Raw genomic sequence first — 24,808 nt, 5'->3', positions numbered from 1 at the left:
GTATGAATGTATTTGTCAGGGCAAAGCATATCCCTGGTAAGCTTAATTTGATAGCAGATTCTTTATCTCGTTCACAGTGGTCTCGCTTTCGAGAGTTGGCTCCTCAGGCGGATGTAGTTGGAGCGATGTTTCCTGTCCAACTTTGGAAGCTTGGGACGGAGGATTGGCTGAATTAATTAAAAAATCTTTGGCTCCAGGTACTTGGACGTCCTATGTATCAGTTTGGAAGGAATGGGAAATGTGGTTATGTCAATCTGAAATTAAAGAAGGGTCTGATGATGTCACGGGTTGCTTATTGGAATGGATGTGGCATTGGGGAAATGTGGGTTTGTCACCATCTAATATGGAAAGAAGATTGGCGGCCCTTGCTTTTAGATTTCGTTTATTAGGTTTGTCTGATGTTACAAAGGTTTTTTGGGTCCGTCAAGTTCTTAAAGGCTTGAAGAAAAAGACAAAGGTTAGAGATAAGAGAAGGCCTATTACATTTTCTTTACTTAAAAAAATTTGGGTGGTATTAGCAGAGATTTGTGTATCAAGATTTGAATTAATATTGTTTAGAACGGCCTTTGTATTGGCCTTTTTTGGGGCATTTAGAGTTTCGGAATTGGTAAGCCCTAGCAAAAAAGTTTCAGGAGGTTTACAAAAAGAAGATGTAATATGGAATGATAGCAGAGTAGAAATATTACTGAGAAGTAGTAAAACGGACATATATGGGAAAGGCAAGAACATAGTGCTATTCCCTAGTGGGGGAGAGATATGTCCATGTCAGGTAATGATGCTTTATGGGTCCATACGGCCTTTGCAGGATGGCCCTTTGTTGGTTCACTCAGATGGTTCTTTTTTATCAGAGTATCAATTTAGAGCCATTTTAAAAGGTTCAATTGTTTTATTGGGTCTTAATCCTTTAGAGTTCGGATCTCATTCTTTCCGGATTGGAGCTGCTACTGAAGCCGCTATGTTAGGTCTCAGAGAGGATATAGTTAAAAAGATTGGTAGATGGGGGGGCGGAGCCAGCAGCTGAGGCAGACAGACGCATGTTTCAAGAGCTCTTAGGCCTTTGCTTAATAAAATAGTTTATTTCTTGGAAAAAAAGACTGCTAATTGTGCATACAGACCCTCATCGACTTGTACATAGCTAAGGTCTGTGCTACAGCTGTGACTACCTTAGAAAAGTACCAACCTAATTCATTGGATACGGGACCCTGCTGCCTTTCACTCCTGTAACATCGCTGACCGCCTGCAGCAGAGCCCCCACAGAGGACTAGTGCTCCCAGCTCTTAAGTCCCCGGAGGGTCGGGGCTCCGCTCCGGGGCACCTCACAAAGACACCCTGTGAACCTTCTGAGCCTGATCCTCTTGCGCAACAAGACAGCCTAAGTCCCTACCGCACATTTAAAGAAAGGCCGCGGATGTGGCGGATTACCTGTGAACTTGTCAGCCGGACACAGGAGCATATTTGCCAGCCAGAACAGCCGAGGCGGAGCCGAGGTCCACTACCGCTCGCATCAACTAGCTTGCAGCCACTCTTTCTACTAGCACCTTGCAATCCGGAGGGTCGGGGCTCCGCTCCGGATCGAGCAGCAGACAACGGTACTCTCAGGTGAAGGACTTCACATACCCGCATGCGGTAAGAAAATACCCCCATGACCTGACTCCCCTACCGATCAACAGACTTACCTGCATTAGGGGCTTAAATTCACTACGGGAGGATTGGGGAGAGACTTGGGATCTGAAGTGTGCCACGCTGATATTTTTGGGCGCGAACTCGCGCCATCTTGGGGCCTTACCTCGTCCCTGCTGAGAGTCATAGGAGAAACCTTGCAAGTCAAATCCACCTAATAAAAAGTGTGAGAACCTTTCACAGACATAACGATTCCCCCTTCACAGGGAACTCCATTATCCCACTAGCTTTATGATAACGGTGCCTGGAAGATAGGCCCAATCTTAAGCCCTGCTAGTCTGTACTACTTGTGAATTCACAGACCACAACACCGCAGCAGGAAAAGATAGAGGAACAATACTAGCAGAGCCCTAATAAGCTACAGCCTTACTTTCTAGAATTGCATACTTAAAGGGTTACTTAATCTGCCTTAGTGACCACAGTGTTCATTAATAGGTCTGCATGGTATTTATGTCCTTCTCTAAGCTTGCAATTTTTTGTGTTACAGTGAAACCTCTCTACAAGGAGACCTAATCTATATTCTCAGAGACTGACCTTTATTCAGAACTTTGATAAAAATATTACTACACGGTTTTTTAGCTGCTGTGTCAGCCTGTGTGTCTCTGCAGCCTAGGCTCAGAGTGGAGTGTCTTAACCCATGTTTCTTCTTACAGGAAAAGAGTTTATTTAACTGTATTAGACATTGAGTGACATAACACTTATATATATTGCCTGCTTACTAACAGCTATTTCCCTCCAGCGCTAATAATCTTTATAATACTGTACACAGGTGTTGCCTGACAGGCTTATACAAATCCACTAAAATAAAGGTTAATCTATATACAAATTCATAGTGTAACGGAGCACCCCAGCTTATAGAATATAGCACTATTGCAAAGTCCTAGAGACATTACTCTCCACTAGGTGCTACAGACCAGAAGCTTACTACTATAACAATTTTTCTTTTTGTCACTCTCTCCACCCCTTTCCTGCTGTGCGCAGCACAGCAGGTCATACCCCCACTCCTTTTTCCGACTTGGCCCAGTGAGGGCAATCTCCCCCGGAGAGGGTGTACACTGAAAATCTCGCTCAGTCAGCCTAAGCAGAGGTCTGTCCAAGAGCTGCTCCTCACCAGAGATTTGTTTCCAACTCTCACTCTGGCAACAAGTAATTCGCTGAAAATGTCCACCTAAACCAAGATTGACGTCAGGGGGACTTTAGTACAGTACCTCTTACCATTGTCCTACTTACTATATTCTCTACTGCGGAGCGAAGATCCAAATCCATTGGTCTGACAGAGAAAACAGGCCTGGAACCATGTCCCAAAATTCTAAAAGAAAACCAAAACCGCCCCACCCACCTGGGAAAACAGTTGCGGATCATTTCAAGAATCATCATACTGGGAAGTCCCAAATGTATAGGGAATCCACCTCTGCACTAGAGGGTAGTGAATCTGAAGGTAGTATAGACTCCCAATCCCCTATGCCAGATGCTCTCTCTGCTAACATTGTTGATGTCCTAACCAGGCGCATGAACCTTCTTCAAGACACGTTGACTAAAGAAATCAAAGGTTCTACAGCTGAGCTCCATAGAGAAATTGGAGCACTAGGAGAACGTACTGAAACTTTAGAGCGTAAACAAGAAGACCTGGCTGTGGATCACGCCCACCTACAAGCTTACTCTCAAAACCTAGCGATACAGATATCCGATCTGGAATTAAAACTAGCCGACATGGAAGATCGCTCCAGATGGAATAACTTAAGATTCCGTGGAATATCAGAGGAAATTGGCCCCCAAGAGCTGGAGTCTTATGTCTTGGAGTTCTGCAATATTTTACTACCTTCTTCAGATCCGCCTGGTCTCCTATTAGACAGAGTTCACAGAGTGGCAAGACCTAGATCTGTTTCTCAAGACAAGCCCAGGGATGTCCTAGCTAGGATCCATTTCTTCACCCACAAAGAGAAGATACTGAGAGAGCTGGCTAACAAACCTCAACTCCCAGATAAATTCCTACATATTTCTGTATTCCCGGACATTTCCAGTTACACCTTACAAAAAAGAAGATCCTTCAGAAATATTACTCAAATTCTGAGAACGGAGAATATCAGGTATAGATGGGGATACCCTACAAGGCTCATAGTTTCTAAGAATGGTGAGACTCACACAATTTTTACCCCCAAAGAAGGGTTTGACCTGTTACAAGACTGGGGCCTAAATTCAGCTAAACCCCGCTCAGAAGCAGATTCCTTGGCTTCTAGAGACCGCTCCGAAACCACAAACACAACTCAATCACTACAGAAAACCAGTGATACTGTTACCCCACACTTCACAAGAATCCGAGCTAGTGCTCAAGATTTCACTCCAAGGCTTCATAAGCCCGCTAAATGAGAAATAAATAGCTCTGGTCTTTACACCAAATTGCTCCTGTTACCTTGATGTTTCTACTTCTGAAAGTAATGAAAATGTATATATTGTTGAGTATATTTATCATAGGTTAGACGTTCATTGTCTAAAGGGAGTGGGGGGACCCAGGACTCCTCGAGAGGACAGGGATGTTTGCCCAGAGATACCCATTCTGTTTTCTAAGTTATCTCCTCTCGGTTGGGACTCACGGGACCTCCCCATTCCTTTAACTTATCCAGGCTGCTCGATCTCCCTAAGTTACTTCCCTGCTGTTGTTTTGCAGCGGCCCCTGGGTATAACAGAGACTAATGTGTATTTTATAGCACTAACAATATATGTAACTATGCTTGTAGAAATGGTATATGTTATTTAGTCTGTTGTAAGGACACTGGTTTGTTCTTTTTGTTCATACTCCCCCAATGACAGTCAATCCACATTTACAAGTTGAATACTTGCACTACCCCCCCCCCCATATACGCAAATTTATTTGTGCTATCCCCTTTTACGGGGACTGGAGAAGTCAGTTCTCTACCTAGTAACACTTCTCCTTTTGGTGATCCAGTGGTTCACCATACTGGTCAACATACCTAGACCTCACCTACTCAATACCAATACGATTTGTTCAAACCTATAGTAATACATTGTATTGTCCATACTTAATTGTTTTTTTTTTTTTTCCTGTTCATCTGTTCAACGTTTCCTGGTTTTCTTTACTTCTTTCAATATATTTCAGGTGTAACAAAGATACGTATACTGAGCTTTGTGCTCATCAAGTACCACATCCAGGTGCGCAGACCCAGGCGGGGTGAGTTACATACCTGATTCCTTCCCTCTTTCTTCTCTCCTACTGCTTCCCTCCCCCCCCCCTCCTAGGCTTAAGATGGCGGCAGCCTCTAATAACATTTCTTTTGCTACATTAAATGTCAAAGGACTAAATTCCCAAGAGAAAAGAAGCATGCTCACCAATACCATGAGGTCTTTGAGGATACAAGTTGTGTTTCTTCAAGAGACCCACTGGTTAGCGTCAACTCAGAATCCATACAGAACCCCTGATTATCCTATAGTGGTCCTAGCCTCCCATACTGAGAAAACAAAAGGAGTAGCAATTGCCATACATAAGTCCTTACATTTTGAACACATCCATGCAGAAAAAGATAACCAAGGACGGTTTCTACTGCTTAACTGTAAACTGAATGGTATCCTATTTACTCTCGTTAATATATATGCCCCAAACCAACTACAACCTAAATTCCTGAAAGGGATATTATCTAAAATTGAGAAACACAAGACGGGAACGACAATCCTAGGGGGCGACTTCAATATGATATGGGACCCTCTATTAGATAAGAAAGTCCAGAAGGGGAAAAAAATTGACCCATACTCTATAACTACTGCCAATAAATTTCAACAATATATCTCCCAACATAATCTGTACGATATATGGAGGGCACTCCACCACAAAGACAGGGACTACACATATTTTTCTAGACCCCATAACTCATACTCGAGACTTGACCATTTCTTCACTGACTCGTGGACTCTGAATAGAGTCTTAACGTCACATATTAAGGTCTGCTCATGGTCAGATCATGACATCCTTACGTTCACTCTCTCTACTGATTTAACCACGGAATCTAGGCCTAGTTGGAAATTCCCGACACAAATGCTCCAAGATAAAACTTTCAGAACCTCCCTTCAAACCTCTATTATAGAGTTCTTGAGAATAAATGAAACCCCTGATGTGTCCTCCCAAACAGTGTGGGCCGCTTTGAAAGCATACATAAGGGGGATATGCATTAGAAGAAAGGCAATATTAAGACGCCAAGCAGGTTTGCCCCTAGGTCTTCTTATGGCTAAGCTGCGCTCTGCAGAACAGGAGAATAAAGAATCTCCAACTACACGCCTTGCTGACCAAATTGGGGAGCTGAGAGCACAATTGGCAGACAGGGAACTACAGAGAGTAAAAGACTCCTATGTTCGATTTAGGAAGTTGATGTACTGCCAAAGCAACAAGGCCTCGACCCTACTTGCTCGCAAATTAAAGGGCAGAACAGCGGCAGCTAGAATTCTGACACTTAAAAGCGGCTCTAGCTCGGTCTTCTCACCCAAAGAAATTGGGGAGACGTTTGCGTCCTACTACTCTGACCTGTATCATCTTAAGCCCTCGATGATTGACACAGAATCTTCTACACGGAAGGTGCTGGACTTCCTGCAGAATCTAGGTCTACCAACTCTCCCAGAGGAGGATAGAGAGACACTTAAAGCCCCATTCTCCTCAACCGAGCTCAACTTGGCCATTAAACATACTCATAATAACAGAGCTCCAGGGCCTGACGGCTATCCGGGAGCCTTCTACAAAATGTTCAAAACGGAATTAAATAAGATCCTTCTCAGGGTTTTCTGTGAAGCCCGAGAGACAGGCGTATTCCATAAAGAATTTCTACAAGCTGTGATCCTACCCATCCCTAAACCGGACAAAGACCCCTCGTTATGTACGAGTTACAGACCAATCTCACTAATAAATGGTGATGTAAAGCTATATGCAAAACTATGGGCTAACCGCCTTAATAGCCTACTCCCAAAGGTGATCCACACGGATCAGGTCGGGTTCATGTTTGGTAGGGAGGGCCCGGACAACTCCCGGAAAATGCTGAACATACTTACGGAGGCATCCCGGTTGAGGTTACCCATGCTGGCCCTGTCACTGGACGCAGAGAAAGCGTTTGACAGGGTCAGATGGGAATACTTGTGGCACACGCTCGCCCACTTTGGCATCCCAGATGTAGTGATTACGGCAATACAAGCCCTATAGTCTTGTCCCTCTGCAGGGACAAGAGTATAGGGCTAGGATTTGCTTCTTCGACCATACATATCACTAATGGCACAAGGCAAGGGTGTCCCTTGTCGCCTTTGATTTTCTCTATGGCCATTGAACCTCTGGCTCAGGCTATTAGACAAACACGTACTATACAAGGTGTCCAATTTGGTAGAGAGGCTGTGAAGATAGCTTTATATGCGGACGACGTGACACTATTCGTAACGAACCCAATAGGCTCACTGCCAGCTCTTTTTGATCTTATTGCTGAGTTTGGGGCCCACAGCTACTACAAAGTTAATGTCTCCAAAACGGAGGCGTTACCAGTATGCATTCCAACATTTGAATTGGATGTCTTACACACATCGTACTCATTCCGATGGTCACAAACCACTATTCGGCATTTGGGAGTGCAACTCGGTCCAGATCCGAAAATAGTGATCACTGCTAACTATACAGCTCTTATCAGAGACGTCACTGACCTCACCTCCTCTTGGAGCCTTAAAGAGATCTCCTGGCTGGGACGCATTGCAGCTTTCAAAATGACGATCCTGCCTAAAATCCTGTACTACTTTCGATGTATCCCACTCAATGTCCCCAAAGCTTTAATTGACAAACTCCAATCTCTGGGACAACACTATATCTGGGGCAAATCTAAGCCTCGGATTGCGGCGAAGATACTCCAAAAAAAATATGAACAAGGAGGGGTTGCAATGCCTAGCGTACGTGGTTACTATGAAGCAGCCAGACTTTCTCACATCACGGCATGGGCAAACAAAGGAGAGCCACAGGGATGGAAAAGCATAGAGGCACTAGCCCTCCCTCCGGGCTTAAAGCTAGCAGACCTACCCTGGATTCCCGGCCACTACCTTGATAATTTAGGACTAAAAAACGTCATCGTCAGAGATAATCTGAAAGTTTGGCATAGCCTTAGAAATCTACGTGATATCGCCCCACATCCATCCCCCATTCATTCCCTACCAGCCTTATTGGCAGCCCTACCTGACACACATGTCCTGCAATGGAGTGAGTGGGACCCGAAACTGGTTTCCCACCTATACTCCTCAGGCACCCTACTCACTCCCCATAAAATCGGAACAATTATCCCAGAACCCCCCCCATGGGTCTCCTTTGAATATTCGAGACTTTACGCTTTTATGACATCATGGGGATTCACCAAGACCCTAACTAGACCCCTGACTAATTGGGAAAAATTGTGGCAGCTCCCTATCAAGACTCCTAGACTCATATCGTTTCACTACGACCTCCTACAGATGTCTACTAACAAAGAGAGACCTTGGCAGCTAAGGGCATGGGAGGGAGACCTTTCCAGACCACTTACAGATAGGGACCTCCGTACCGCTATGACGCTGACCAAAAAGACGGTTCATTGTGCAAATACCTTAGAAGCCTACATGAAACTATTTCTGAAATGGTACTACACCCCCTCGAGACTGTCACAGATGTTTCCTACAACGTCTCCTTTATGCTGGAGAGACTGCATGCAGAGAGGTTCTGATATACATATATGGTGGGACTGCCCAAAACTTGCACCCATCTGGAGTCAGATAGCGGGCCTCTGTGCCAGTCTCGGGCTCTCTATTCCACTTACTCCTACAATAGCTCTCCTGCACATCTTCCCAAGAAACGTCCCAACCCATGTTTCTAAACTGATAATTTTTGTTCTAGCAGCCACGAAACTGGCAATAGCAAGGGCCTGGAAACAGGTCCTACCTCCAGATATCGCAGCGGTTACATCTATAATGCAGGTGTATGCCAAAATGGAACAAAACTTCTATTTCAATATGGAAAAAGAAGACCTATACTGGCAAATTTGGGAGCCTTGGTTCAATTACCAGGGAAACCATAGCTAAAAACGGTGTTATGTTAAAGTTCCTGACCACCCCCAGTAACGTACTTAACTCCAAATTATGTCCATTTTTCCCCCTCTCGCTAACTCTTCCCCCCCCCCCCCCTTTTTTTTTTTTTTTTTTTTTTTTTCTCTCTCTTCCCCCCCCCCCTCCCCTCCTATAATATGTGACCTACTCTTTGCCCTAGCCTGTTTTTTTCCCTATTCTCTGACCCCTCAGAGGAGACCTCCCCCGCCTGGGAATGCACATTACGGTTGCTAGTAGAAGTGTATTGACAAACATTTCTGAGCTGACTTGTTATAGTCACTAAAAAGTTGAGTCTATGCATGGGACTGGAGTATTACCCTAGTCCCTATATTTAGGTTTGTTCATAATAACAGAAAATGAGGTTTATGTACCTGATATTTTATTTATCTCTGATATGCTCATCTTGGATACCTTGTGTGACCACTATTGTATATCTTCACTATACAGATGTAACAAAATATTGTTTATATGCAAGTGAAAATGCTGAACATTTATGTTGTAATCCTTGTTGTGATGCATAACCCTCAATAAAAAGATTTAAATATAAAAAAAAAAATATTGGTAGATGGGGTTCAAGTCGTTATAAATCCTACGTTAGGCCTGATTTAAGGATGTAAAAAAAAAAAAAAAAAAAAAAAAACCTTGAATAGAGCGTATGTTTCGGAATGTTTGAGCTGTAATCATCCTGAATACTCTCTTTATTTCTTTTATTTTAGGTGTAAGGATCGTATGGGTGATGGGGCATTCGTTTATATACTGGGCCAATGCTGAGGCCAGTAAGAAAATGGGCGGCCTTCAGCTTGGGTGTCCTGTTGATCAATGGGAGGTCAAATGGTTTGGGATTAGGGGCATGTGCTGGGAACTCTTGTTTCCGTTGTTTCTAGACTATGGCAGAATGTTTCCTCATCCTCATGTTTTGATAGTGCATTTGGGGGGAAATGATTTAGGTATGATTCCTCAAAAAGAATTAGTGAGAAGAATCAAAAGGGATCTGGGCAATATAAAGGAACTTTATCCCGGAATTAAAATAATCTGGTCACAGATTACTCCTAGGCTGGTTTGGAGATCAGCGAGGGATTATGATAGGCTAGAAAAGAGCCGCAAGAAAATTAACAAAATAGTTAGCTCTTTTGTTAAGAGGTTGGGGGGAGGTGTAGTTTTCCACCCAGATTTCGAAGTAGATGGGGCTGAGGAATTTTACTTAAAAGATGGTGTTCATTTTAACCAATTTGGGCTGCAGCTATTTCTTTTTGATATAAAAGAAGCGTTGGGAAAAATATTGGGTTTGGCGGGACTGGGCTGTTCGGTCAGTCCAGTCGGTGGCGGGGGTGCTAGTTCCCAGACAAATATGGTATGCAATATGGCCAAGTGATTTGGAGGATTTTAAGTAGTTGCCTCTCCATGGGGTGAGTGGACAACTGGTTTTATAGGGGCAAGGGGTTCCCTATTAAAGTTTAGGTGTCCTTGGACGGACTCAACAGGGATATAGTTGAGTCCAGTTGTTGAATAACGGCCATCTTGTTTTGTGGGTTTGGGAACTAGCACCGCTGTGGGTAATTGACAGTTTTATTTGACAGTAATGTTATTTATGAACATCAGGTATGTTCTGTGAAAAAATGTTTGAAAATGTTTGAAAATATTTATTACTCAATATTTAACTTGTGATGTTAATAAAATGGCTGCGGCCAAATTTTATACCAAAGCTGTGTGTAACTCTTTTATTTATGTTATTATGTTAGCTTATAATGTTTATAAGGTTAAGGCCGGGGATTGACGACTTTAAAAGGTCATGTAAATTATGATTTAAAATTGATGTTAGTTATTTAACAAACATTTTGTATTAAGTGGATAGATAGATATTTTTAATTGTGTATTTTTTTGTTTTGGATGTTAATATCCACCTAATATATATTTCATATTTGGGTGTGATTATATTAACAAATATTAATGTATGAAATAAAAGATTTTTTATTAACTGCTCACTTACTAAAAATATTAGATTTATGTATATATATATATATATATATATATATATTATATCCTAAAGAAACTTATAGACAATTTATATATCATTATTGAATTTATGTATTTAAGACCCATATTGTTTGTAACGTTATACTAACCTCAATGGGTTAACAAATATGGTCAGGGAACTCCGTAACAGGACTGCAAATTTGTATCATCATTAGAGGGAGATGCTAAGGGAAGTTTCCAGTGGGCGTGGATATTCCTCTGACAAAGCGGTGACGTAACCGTGAAACGCATAAGGCCACGCCCACCTTGCGTCTGTCATTAAGGATCAATGATCAGCTGCTTGTTTGTTAAACTGGATGAACAGTGTCTGAAAAACTTTGCGGAAAGAACTTTTAGCTTGAGTGGACGCCACTAACTGAAGGGTACATTGGAATAATTTGTGAGATCATTCTCTTCAATAGCAATACCTCAGATTTCGGCACACTCTTTCAAGTGTCCTGGACAGATTACGGAGAACAGTGGTTCTTAGCCACATATTTATTGACACGCCTGCACATACCTCATAAGTTTGAGGGTAGATACCCTACGGGGGACTTGTTTTTTAATGTATATGTATTTTTAATGTATATGTTCTTTTGTATGATCAAATTGATTTGCACTATGTAGGTGCCTCTGTGCGCTTCCTTTTCTACTTGTCTACAGATTTGTACCCTACTCTGCGAGATTTCGGAGGATCATAAGGATATAGCAGCCGACACCTACATCTTATCCTCACCACTGTGTGGGATCTGACATCTGACTTTTCAAAACTATATACTATATTGTTAATAGTTTTAAGTTTGGAATATTGGTATATGTTTACATAATTTCATATTATATACATACTTTATATTGTGCCCATCAAATATATACAAACATTTTAAATATTGGTGACACATTTAACACACAGAGTTGTGGAAAATAATTTTATTGATTATAAATAAGAGGTTTATTTAGAGCGCAGTTCTGTGTTTTGGAAATAATTTTTCATACACGTTTTTCTTGCCTTATATATATATATATATATATATATATATATATAAAAGATACAGATAGAGTCCAGCACTAACACCAGTCTTATTTTCAAATTGTGTGCCAGTCACAGTGGAGTATCTCTTTTCCTCCAAGTAATATAGTTTGTAACAGCACCACAATAGTTTCAGGTTAGAGTTTCTTTGTTCAGAGGATACAAAACCTCAAACAGGTGCAACAATTCGGACCCACATGGTTCTTAATCATGCATAGCAAAACAGGTGAATACACACATTTAAAAAGCCTATCTGAACCAATCAAATCACAATATGCCTCTGACATATTTTAACCTTTAACCTATGAAAATAATACAGATATTGATATATGCATATAGATAGATGATAGATAGATAGATAGATAGATAGATAGATAGATAGATAGATAGATAGATGGATAGAAATATATTTAAATTACAAAGAACATTTTTTTCTATGTGAAGAACATTAAAATGTGAAATATTTACATTAAAACACAGTAAAACATAATAAAAAATATTAAAATTGAATAACTATACACTTCCAAGTTTAAATGTATTTGTCCATGTATATATACGTTTGTACAGTATATATATATATATACAGTATATATATATATATATATATATATATACATACATGTGTATACGTATGCTTATGTGTATATACATTTATAAATAAACACATAAATACAGATATATATACACACATACACATATTTAGACATATATATATATATATATATATATATATATATATATATATATATAGAGAGAGAGAGAGAGGGGGGGGTAGAGAGTGTATATATATATATATATATATATATATATATATATATATACAGTATAACCCTTTCCAGTCAAACACCTTGTCATATACTATATACTTACATTTATTTTTTAAATTCCTTAACATCATTCTTACCTTTTAATATGTAACATGTTTTGTTTAAACAAAAAAAAATATATTTTTTTTTTTAAAAATTTATAGTTTTGCTTATTTTTACATAACTTTGCTCTGATTTTCAGACTCCTAACCAAGCCCCACAGTTTTAGGAGGATACGAACAGATAGCTACTCCAGCTTGCTCTTGTTTGTGTAAAGGGTCTTTTCATATCCAAAAGAAGGGGGGGTGTCTAATTTCCCATTTGCAGTGGGCTTTCCAGCGACCTTTTCAACAGAGCTAAGCTGAGAGCTTCTAAGTAAGTTTTTAAACAGTTTTATAGCAGATTTTTTATATCAGTATCTGTGCATCTTATTCTTTATAGAAGTGTCTATCACATGCAGTTATATAAAAATTGGTGTGTACTGTCCCTTTAAGAATCTACACCCTTACTCTCCAAAAAATAGCAGCTGAACTAAATAGGTAATCAACTATTTACAATATTAAATTATTAAGAAGATAATGACATCAGAGCCTATCAATAAATTTTAAATAAAACATTTAGCACAATAATAAATCAAGCAATTCAATATATCCACAACACTATAATGTATTTGTCTCTTGATTAGATTACTGCATTTGCAAATTTTCTTAGAGACAAAGTTCAAAACCTTTTGACAACATGGCTCACTTAATGAGACAAATTAAATCCATGATACACTCACTTTTTAAAAAAAAAACATTTTTTCGTTCTTTTCACCTTTGCCTTTTTAAATTTGCTTTAGTGCTTGTCTTACTAATGAGGACTGTGGCAAAGTAAAAGTGCAAACAAGGGGCTAAACATTAATCAAAAATCATAATTTTTTTATACTTTTCTCAGCAAATATAATTAACTATTTAAAGCCTTAAATCTATATCAAACTAACGGCTAGAGTACGAGTCTTGCATTATGAGTAAAAAAGAAGCGTTAAGGCTCATAACGCTGCTTTTTTACTACCGCTGCTATTACAAGTCTTGCAGATTTAGGGGCACCGCACACTTTTTTGGCCTTACCGCAAATCAATTTACGCAATTTGCGTATAGTCTATTTTCAATGGGACTTCCATAGCGCCGGTATTACAAGCTTGTCCTGGGAGGCCAAAAAGTGAGCGGTACACCATATACCGTCAAGATTTGTAACGCATTCTAAAGTCAGTAGTTATGAGTTTTACGCTACAACGCTGTAGCATAAAACTCATAACTAAAGTGCAAAAAAGTACACTGACACCCATAAACTAACTATTAACCCCTAAACCGAGGCCCTCCTGCATCGCAAACACTATAATAAAAAAATGAACCCCTAATCTGCCGCTCCGGACATTGCCGCCACTATAATACACATATTAACCCCTAAACCGCCGCACTCCCGCCTCACAAACACTAGTTAAATATTATTAACCCCTAACCGCCACCACCTACCTTAATTTATTAACCACTAATCTGCCGCCCCCAACGTCGCCGCCACTATACTAAATTTATTAAGCCCTAAAGTCTAATCCTAACCCTAACCCCCCTAACTTAAATATAATTAAAATAAATCTAAAGAAAACCTACAATTAATAACTAAATAATTCCTATTTAAAACTATATACTTACCTGTAAAATAAACCCTAAGCTAGCTACAATATAACAAATAGTTACATTGTAGCTAGCTTAGGTTTTATTTTTATTTTACTGCAAGTTTGTATTTATTTTAACTAGGTAGAATAGTTACTAAATAGTTATTAACTATTTAATAACTTAGTAGCTAAAATAAATACAAATTGACCTGTAAAATAAAACCTAACCTGCCTTACACTAACACTTAACCTAACCCTACAATTAAATAAATTCCCTAAATTAAATACAATTCCCTAAATTAAATACAATTAGCTAAATTACAAAAAAAACCCACTAAATTACAGAAAATAAAAAATAAATTCCAAGATCTTTAAACTAATTACACCTAATCTAATAGCCCTATCAAAATTAAAAAGCCCACCCAAAATAAAAAAAACCTAGCCTAAACTAAACTACCAATAGCCCTTAAAAGGGCCTTTTGGGGGGCATTGCACCAAAGAAATCAGCTCTTTTACCTGTAAAAAAAATACAAACAACCCCCAACAGTAAAACCCACAGAACCAACCCCCCAAATAAAATACTAATTAAAAAAACCTAAGCTCCCCATTGCCCTGAAAAGGGCATTTGGATGGACATTGCCCTTAAAAGGTCATTTAGCTCTATTGCAGCCCAAAGACCTAACCTAAAAATAAAACCCACCCAATACACGCTTAAAAAACCCACTAACCCCTGAAGATCCACTTACCGGGAGAAGTCTTCATCCAAGCGGCTAGAAGTCCTCAAAGAAGCCCGGTGAAGTCTTCATCCAAGCTGGCAGAAGTGGTCCTCCAGACGGGCAGAAGTTTTCACCCAGACGGCATCTTCTATCTTCATCCTTCCGACACGGAGCGGCTCCATCTTCAAGACATCCGGCGCGGAGCATCCTCTTCTTACGATGGCGACTGAAGAATGAAGGTTCCTTTAAGGGAAATCATCCAAGATGGTGTCCCTTGAATTACGATTGGCTGATAGAATTCTATCAGCCAATCGGAATTAAAGGTGAAAAAATCCTATTGGCTGATGCAATCAGCCAATAGGATTGAGCTTGCATTCTATTGGCTAATTGGAACAGCCAATAGAATGTGAGCTCAATCCTATTGGCTGACTGGATCAGCCAATAGGATTGAAGCTGAATCCTATTGGCTGATTGCATCTGCCAATAGGATTTTTTCACCTTTAATTCCGATTGACTGATAGAATTCTATCAGCCAATCGGAATTCAAGGGATACAGTCTTGGATGACTTCCCTTAAAGGAACCTTCATTCTTCAGTTGCCGTCGTTACATGCTGAATGTCTTGAAGATGGAGCCGTTCCTCGTCAGAAGGATGAAGATAGAAGATGCCGTCTGGGTTAAGACTTCTGCCCGTCTGGAGGACCACTTCTGCCGGCTTGGATGAAGACTTCTCCCGGCTTCGTTGAGGACTTCTTGCCGCTTGGATGAAGACTGCTCCCGGTAAGTGGATCTTCGGGGGTTAGTGTTAGGATTTTTTTAAGGGTGTATTGGGTGGCTTTTATTTTTAGGTTAGGTCTTTGGGTCGCAATAGAGCTAAATGCCCTTTTAAGGGCAATGCCCATCCAAATGCCCTTTTCAGGGCAATGGGGAGCTTAGATTTTTTTAGTTAGTATTTTATTTAGGGGGGTTGGTTGTGTGGGTGGTGGGTTTTACTGTTGGGGGGTTGTTTGTATTTTTTTTTACAGGTAAAAGAGCTGATTTCTTTGGGGCAATGCCCCGCAAAAGGACCTTTTAAGGGCTATTGGTAGTTTAGTTTAGTTTAGGCTAGGTTTTTTTTTATTTTGGGTGTGCTTTTTATATTTTGATAGGGCTATTAGATTAGTTGTAATTAGTTTAAAGATCTTGTAATTTGTTTTTTATTTTCTGTAATTTAGTGTTTTGTTTTTTTTTTTGTAATTTTGCTAATTGTATTTAATTTAGGGAATTTATTTAATTGTAGGGTTAGGTTAGGTGTTAATGTAAGACAGGTTAGGTTTTATTTTACAGGTCAATTTGTATTTATTTTAGCTATGTAGTTATTAAATAGTTAATAACTATTTAGTAACTATTCTACCTAGTTAAAATAAATACAAACTTGCCTGTAAAATAAAAATAAAACCTAAGCTAGTTACAATGTAACTATTAGTTATATTGTAGCTAGCTTAGTGTTTATTTTACAGGTAAGTATTTAGTTTTAAATAGGAATTATTTAGTTATTAATTGTAGGTTTACTTTAGATTTATTTTAATTATATTTAAGTTAGGGGGGTTAGGGGTTAATAACTTTAGTATAGTGGCAGCGACATTGGGGGCAGCAGATTAGGAGTTAATAATATTTAACTAGTGTTTGCGATGCAGGAGTGCGGCGGTTTAGGGGTTAATATGTTTATTATAGTGGTGGTGATGTCCAGAGCAGCAGATTAGGGGTTAATAAGTGTAATGTAGGTGTCAGCGATGTCGGGCGGCAGATTAGGGGTTAATAAATATTATGTAGGTGCCAGCGATATTGGGGACAGCAGATTAGGGGTTAATAAGTATAATATAGGTGTCGGCGATGTCAGTGCGGCAGATTAGGGGTTAATAAATATAATGTAGGTGTTGGCAATGTCCGGGGCAGCAGATTAGGGGTTAATAAGTGTAAGATTAGGGGTGTTTAGACTCGGGTTCATGTTAGGGTGTTAGGTGTAAACATAAAATGTGTTTCCCCATAGGAATCAATGGGGCTGCGTTACTGAGCTTTACGCTGCTTTTTTGCAGGTGTTAGACTTTTTCTCAGCCTGCTCTCCCCATTGATGTCTATGGGGAAATCATGCACGAGCACGTACAACCAGCTCACTGCTGACTTAAAGGGACACTGTACCCAAAATTTTTCTTTCGTGATTCAGATAAAGCATGACATTTTAAGCAACTTTCTAATTTATTCCTATTAGCAAATTTTCTTCATTCTCTTGGTATCTTTATTTGAAATGTAAGAATGTAAGTTTAGATGCCGGCCTATTTTTGGTGAACAACCTGGGTTGTCCTTGCTGATTGGTGGATAAATTCTTCCACCAATAAAAAAGTGCTGTCCAGAGTACTGAAACCAAAAAAAAGCTTAGATGCCTTCTTTTTCAAATAATGATAGCAAGAGAACGAAGAAAATTTGATAATAGGAGTAAATTAGAAATTTGCTTAAAATTGCATGCTCTTTCTGAATTACAAAAGAAAAAATTTGGGTTCAGTGTCCCTTTAACCCCTTAATGACCACAGCACTTTTCCATTTTCTGTCCGTTTGGGACCAAGGCTATTTTTACATTTCTGCGGTGTTTGTGTTTAGCTGTAATTTTCCCCTTACTCATTTAATGTACCCACACATATTATATACCGTTTTTCTCGCCATTAAATGGACTTTCAAAATATACCATTATTTTCATCATATCTTATAATTTACTATAAAAAAATTATAAAATATGAGGAAAAAATGGAAAAAAACACACTTTTTCTAACTTTGACCCACTTTGACCCCCAAAATCTGTTATACATCTACAACCACCAAAAAAAACATATGCTAAATAGTTTCTAAATTTTGTCCTGAGTTTAGAAATACCCAATGTTTATATGTTCTTTGCTTTTTTTGCAAGTTATAGGGCCATAAATACAAGTAGCAGTTTGCTATTTCCAAACCACTTTTTTTCAGAATTAGCAATAGTTATATTGGGACACTGATATCTTTCAGGAATCCCTGAATATCCATTGACATGTATATATTTTTTTTTAGAAGACATCCCAAAGTATTGATCTAGGCCCATTTTGGTATATTTCATGCCACCATTTCACCGCCAAATGCGATCAAATAAAAAAAAATTGTTCACTTTTTCACAATTTTTTTCACAAACTTTAGGTTTCTCACTGAAATTATTTACAAAAAACTTATGCAATTATAGCATATATGGTTGTAAATGCTTCTCTGGGATCCCCTTTGTTCATAAATAGCAGACATATATGGCTTTGGTTTTGCTTTTTACTAATTAGAAGGCTGCTAAATGCGACTGCGCACCACTCGTGTATTATGCCCAGCAGTGAAGGGGTTAATTAGGGAGCATGTAGGGAGCTTCTAGGGTTAATTTTAGCTTCAGTGTAGTGTAGTATACAACCCCAAGTATTGATCTAGGCCCATTTTGGTATATTTAATGCCACCATTTCACCGCCAAATGCAATCAAATTAAAAAAAAACGCTAAATTTTTCACAATTTTAGGTTTCTCACTAAAATTATTTACAAACAGCATGTGCAATTATGGCACAAATGGTTGTAAATGGTTCTCTGGGATCCCCTTTGTTCAGAAATAACAGACATATATGACTTTGGCGTTGCTTTTTGGTAATTAGAAGGCCGCTAAGTGCTGCTGCGCATCACACGTGTATTATGGCTAGCAGTGAAGGGGTTAATTAGGTAGTTTGTAGGGAGCTTGCAGGGTTAATTTTAGCTTTAGTGTAGAGATCAGACTCCCACCTGACACATCAGACCCCCTGATCCCTCCCAAACAGCTCCCTTCCCTCCCCCACCCCACAATTGTCCCCGCCATCTTAAGTACTGGCAGAAAGTCTGCCAGTACTAAAATAAAAGTGTTTTTTTTTTAAAAAAAATAAATAAATAGATTTTTTAGCATATTTACATATGCTACTTTGTAGGATCCCCCCTTAGCCCCCAAGCTCCCTGATCCCCCCCAAAACAGCTCTCTAACCCACCCCCCCCTCTGCCTTATTGGGGGCCATCTTGGGTACTGGCAGCTGTCTGCCAGTACCCAGTTTGCAAGAAAAATGTTTTTTTTTTTAATTATTATGTTATTTTTCTGTAGTGTAGCTTCCCCCCCCCCCCCCACAGACCAATCCCCCACCCCCTGATTAATGTATTTTATATATATAAATACTATTTTTTTATTAACTTTTTAACTTTTAATACAACCTTTTTTTCTGTAGTGTAGCGGTTCCCACCCGCTCCCTCCACGTGCACGCGCACGCCCTCCCGTGCACGCCCGCCCTCCCGTGCACGCGCGCGCACGCGTGCGCGCCTCCGATCACCCCCGCCCACGATCCCGCCCCCCTACACATCATCAAGGCCATCGATGGCCGCCACCCACCTCCCGAACCGGCTCCCACCCACCAACGAATTTAGCCGGTGATGTCCGGTGCAGAGAGGGCCACAGAGTGGCTCTCTCTGCACCGGATTGCTAAAAAAGGTTATTGCAGAATGCCTCAATATCGAGGCATCACTGCAATAACCGGAAAGCAACTGGAAGCGAGCAGGATCGCTTCCAGCTGCTTTCCAGACCAAGGACGTACGCCACACGTCCTCGGTCATTAAGTGTATTTATTTTGAGGACGTGTGGCGTACGTCCTTGGTCGTTAAGGGGTTAAGTAGCGCTGGTATTGGAGTGCAGTATGGAGCACAATTTTGCTCTATGCTCACTTTTTGCCTTTTAACGCCGGGTTTGTAAAAACCTGTAATACCAGCGCTGTAGGAAAGTGAGCGGTGAGAATAATGTGCAAGTTAGCAATGCACCCCTCATAACGCAAAACTCGTAATCTATATGAGTTATGACATTTACATTGGCAAAAAATTTGTCTTAAAAATTTTTATTTAAATAAATAAATAAAAATTACAGTATAAATATTTCTCGTAAACTGCTGTTAAAAATTTACAAAATATATGGCAAACAAAATATGCATCAAAATATGTTGAGAATTGTTATTTTAAACATACAATATGTGTAATACCAGCGCTGTAGGAAAGTGAGCGGTGAGAATAATGTGCAAGTTAGCAATGCACCCCTCATAACGCAAAACTCGTAATCTATATGAGTTATGACATTTACATTGGCAAAAAATTTGTCTTAAAATATTTTATTTAAATAAATAAATAAAAATTACAGTATAAATATTTCTCGTAAACTGCTGTTAAAAATTTACAAAATATATGGCAAACAAAATATGCATCAAAATATGTTGAGAATTGTTATTTTAAACATACAATATCTGTATGGCCATGGGACGCTAAATATTGCATTCCATTGCAGATAATTATTGATACAGATGATTCACTTTACACAGATATTGTCCCCCTTATTGGTGCCATGACCTGTGACATTCATGGCTGTCTTAATTCTTACACTGAAAACCTCTGTCTTAGGGACAGATGATCTAATTCTTGTAAAAAGGATGATATATATACACACACACACACGCAGTACTGTGCAAAAGTCTTAGGCCACCATTAGATTTGTTGTTTTAGCAATGGTATATTGACCATAAATATTTATTTCTCAGTTTCTGTAGAATACAACCAGAAAATGCAGGATATTTGTATACAGCAGACAGAAAAAAAATCAGGCAGGAGCCTGACTCTCATAAACCTAAATGGAATGGAACCATAATTAATGTCATTGTTAACACCTGTATTTGTCCTACTATTGCATGTCAAAATGATTGCTGTGAAAAAGGTCTATTACACCAGGTTTGTGCAAGACATGCTTGAGCATTACACACATAAGTGGTATGAGTTTAATTCATTGAAAGCTTGCTAATAAGATCAACTTTCAATCATAAAATTATATTCAAAATGCCAAAGATCATAGAATTTTACAGACATAAAATCATACTTTTGCATCAGCAAGGCTACTCTCAAAGGGAAATCAGCAAACAAACTGGATACTTAAGATGTGGTATTCAAGATTTTATAAAGACATTTGAAGAATCAAGAGAGGACAGAAAAAGGTCTGAAGGCCAAGAAAACTTTCGAAATATGTTGAGAAGTTTCTCAGAGTTTTTTCTTTGAGAGCCCGGAAGAAGTCCAGAAAGGACCTGACTCAGCATCTGGCAGCTTCATCGGAATGCCAAGTTGACCCTTCTACAGTCCAAAGAAGCTTAATTAGGAATGGTCTTTGTGGAAGGGTAGCAGCCAAAAAAAAACTTTTTCGGAAAGGGGAACAGGGTGAAAAGGCTAAGATATGCTAAAGCCCACAAAGATTGTAATGAAGATCAGTGGAAAAGAGTATTATGGTGTGACAAATCCAAGTTTGAAATTTTTGGGTCCAGTCATTGACATATGTGAGAAGAAGAGTTGGAGAAAGATGGAAGAATGAGTGCTTGCAGTCTTCAGTGAAACATGGTGGACGGTCTGTCCTGGATTGGGGCTGCATCGGAATGCCAAGTTGACCCTTCTACAGTTCGAAGAAGCTTAATTAGGAATGGTCTTTGTGGAAGGGTAGCAGCTAAAAAAACACTTTTTCAGAAAGGGGAACAAGGTGAAAAGTCTAAGATATGCTAAAGCTCACAAAGATTGTAATGAAGATCAGTGGAAAAGAGTATTATGGAGTGACAAATCCAAGTTTGACTTTTTGGGTCCAGTCATTGACATATGTGAGAAGAAGAGTTGGAGAAAGATGAAAAAATTAGTGCTTGCAGTCTTCAATGAAACATGGTGGAGGGTCTGTCCTGGATTGGGGCTGCATTCCTGCCAGTGGTGTTGGCGATATTGTCCGAATTGATGGGTTTTAATTCATCATGCCATTCCTTCTGGAAAGTGCCTGATTGGGAATGGTTTTATTTTTTAGCATGATAACGATCCCAAGCACACTGCTAATGCAGTGAAATCATATTTAGAGGGAAAAACAGCAGATAAATCATTGAAAGTCAAGGACTGGGCCTCCACCGAGTCCAGAACTGAATATTATAGAGGCAGTATGGGATCACCTAAACAGAGAAAGAAATAACCGACAGCCTAAATTAAAAGAAGAGCTCTAAACTTGGTATAATAAACCAGAAGAAAACTTCAGGACAGTCTCCCCAAAAGAGTTCAAGATGTGCTTAGTGCCAAGGGGGGTCACACTAAATACTGACTTTTGCTTGAAGCCATTTTTTTCTGAAAATTGTGTTGTTTATTTATATTTATAGTTTATTTATATTTTGTGTACATATTTCCTGCATAATAAAGAGACATAAAAATAAATATGGATGGTCATTAAAACTTTGCTAAAACTACAAAACTACAAAACTAATGGCGGCCTAAGAATTTTGCACAGTACTGCATGTATTTATAAGTACAAAAGATAAATGAACCAGTAGAAAGAATCCACTGGATTACTCCTAGGCGCTCACTATCAGAAAGAAACTATGCCACAATGTATATATTATATAACCAGCACCTCATATATAAAAATCTAGCAAGATTAAATCCAGCCGCCAAACCCCAAATGACAGAGGAGACTTATCACCCCTCTAAAAGAAATGAAAGTAGGAAGAAGCAGGGTGGCGCAGAGAACCCAAGCTAGAGAACACAGCAAATATAATACATTTTCACGCTCATTTTCAGAGATTGCGTTGGCGACAACGGTTTTTGATTGTTTCTTGTGGTTGCTATGCGCCTGCCCGAAAGCTTTAAAATGAGCAGTTGATTTTTCGGGCAGGCGTATAGCAACCACAAGAAAGTTGCAGCTGACAGGGAAAGTCGGGAAGAAACGCTGATTCAGGAATCTGCAACCAAGGAAGAATACTACATGAAAAAAGCGCTTGAGCTGCAGACGGAGCTGAAACAATCAAAAAACATTGTCGCCAACGCAATCTCTGAAAATGAGCGTCTCAACTCGGTGGCACAAGAACTGAGAGAGGAATTGGAAATTACCACTCACTAAAGAGAGCACGAGGATTTTTGGAAGGTTCTGCTATCAGTATTCCAAGACACAGAAGGCTACACACTGGGAGACCCAGGTTATCGCTTTACATCTATTCTACTGGAGGTGCCTTGCCCATCTATGAAAGTGCTACATTCTTACCTCATTTGATTGAGGTTCTTTGAAGTAAGTGTACATCTAATAGGGGAGTATCGCTTGGAGACTGTGTTCTCTACATTTGATGTGTTCTGGATCATTCCATTTTCATTTTATTTTTACTACATTTTGTATTGTTCTATCCTTATATTGTCACAATATTACTGTGTACTATATTTGCTGTGTTCTCTAGCTTGGGTTCTCTGCGCCACCCTGCTTCTTCCTACTTTCATATATATATAAATATGTATACATACACATATTCAGACATGTATATATACAATTTAGCTCTTTGCAGTCAAACACCTTGTCATATACCACATACCTTTGAGCCCTTATAATATTTATATGAATAATTTTATCAGATAGTGTTTATATGAGAGTGTAACTGTAATTTTTAATGTATTTATGTTGTGTTTAGTGCAACTTTTTAGTAACGCACTACAATGATTGACTGTGTGAATGTCTCTAGGTCGTGTCTCACTATATTAAAAGTGACAATGTGGTCTATTTTTATTTTATTTTTTTTGTCTTTTGCAGATGTTAGAGTGGCCTAAACATGCTTGAGATTCTAGTATCCTCGACAGTGGAAGTGGTTCTATGTGGCAAGAAGGTAGTGGTTGTGGGATCGAAGCATAAATAAAAAGAGAGAAGTACTTAACCTGGAAACAAACAAAAGCATAATAGCTTGTTCTATCGCTAGTTAGCACCCAAGAAGCAGCCTCTTTTTGCTCAACATGTGCCTTTCACAGAGAAGAACTGTCTTGTAGCATATTAGTCCGATCCTGACTTAACAGTACAGTCCAGCCCCGAAATACCAGGCAATCTCTCTCTAAATAAGAGAAACGACAAAACCCCAGACGTACGTTTTGGCCTATTGTGGGCCTTGTCAGTGGGGTGCAGCCATATCCTTCTAGGCACACTGAGCAACGGGTCCATGTCTGGATTCCCGCATCACACTTAGGGAGACTTCCTTAAGAGTCATAATTTGCATAAATAAAAAGTGAGAAGCGCTCAACCTGGGAACGGACAAAAGCATAATAGCTTGTTCTATGGCTAGTTACCACCCAAGAAGCAGCCTTTTTTGCTCAACATGTGCCTTTAACAGAGAAGAACTTTCCTGTAGCATATCAGTCTGATCCTGACTTAACAGTACAGTACAGTACAGCCCCGAAATACCAGGCAATCCCTCTGAACAAGAGAAACAGTAAAACCCCAGACGTACGTTTCGGCCTATTGTGGGTCTTGTCAGTGAGGTGCAGCCATGTCCCTCTAGGCACACTGAGCAACGGGTCCACGTCTGGATTGTGGGATGGAAGCATCTTCACCAATTTCATTGGTGCTGATTTCTCCACTCAGAACTATGATGAGGGTCAGATGCAAATCTGTTTGAATCTCACCATTTTCCAACTGCGATGTTGCGGTGATATGTTTCAGCTCCCAAGTGGTCTCATTCTTAAAGGGATATAAAATATATTCTTCAGCACAAAGTCCTACAAGGGACACCTGCAAGCACCAGTTTCCAGCTTCAGTACTTAAGTTCTGCAGAGGGTATGTGCCAAGTACCAGTACCCAGCTACTGTATCCAAATTCTGCAGATGACATCTGCCCAGTTTCTGTATCATGTTGCAGTCTCGACCTTAAGTGGGCACGCTAATCTTGGCCTCAATTGGGCACTGCAGTCTCTGCCTGAAGTGGG

Source organism: Bombina bombina, chromosome 4, assembly GCF_027579735.1.
Source record: "Bombina bombina isolate aBomBom1 chromosome 4, aBomBom1.pri, whole genome shotgun sequence".
Taxonomy (NCBI): domain Eukaryota; kingdom Metazoa; phylum Chordata; class Amphibia; order Anura; family Bombinatoridae; genus Bombina; species Bombina bombina.
This window is presented reverse-complemented; position numbering follows the sequence as displayed.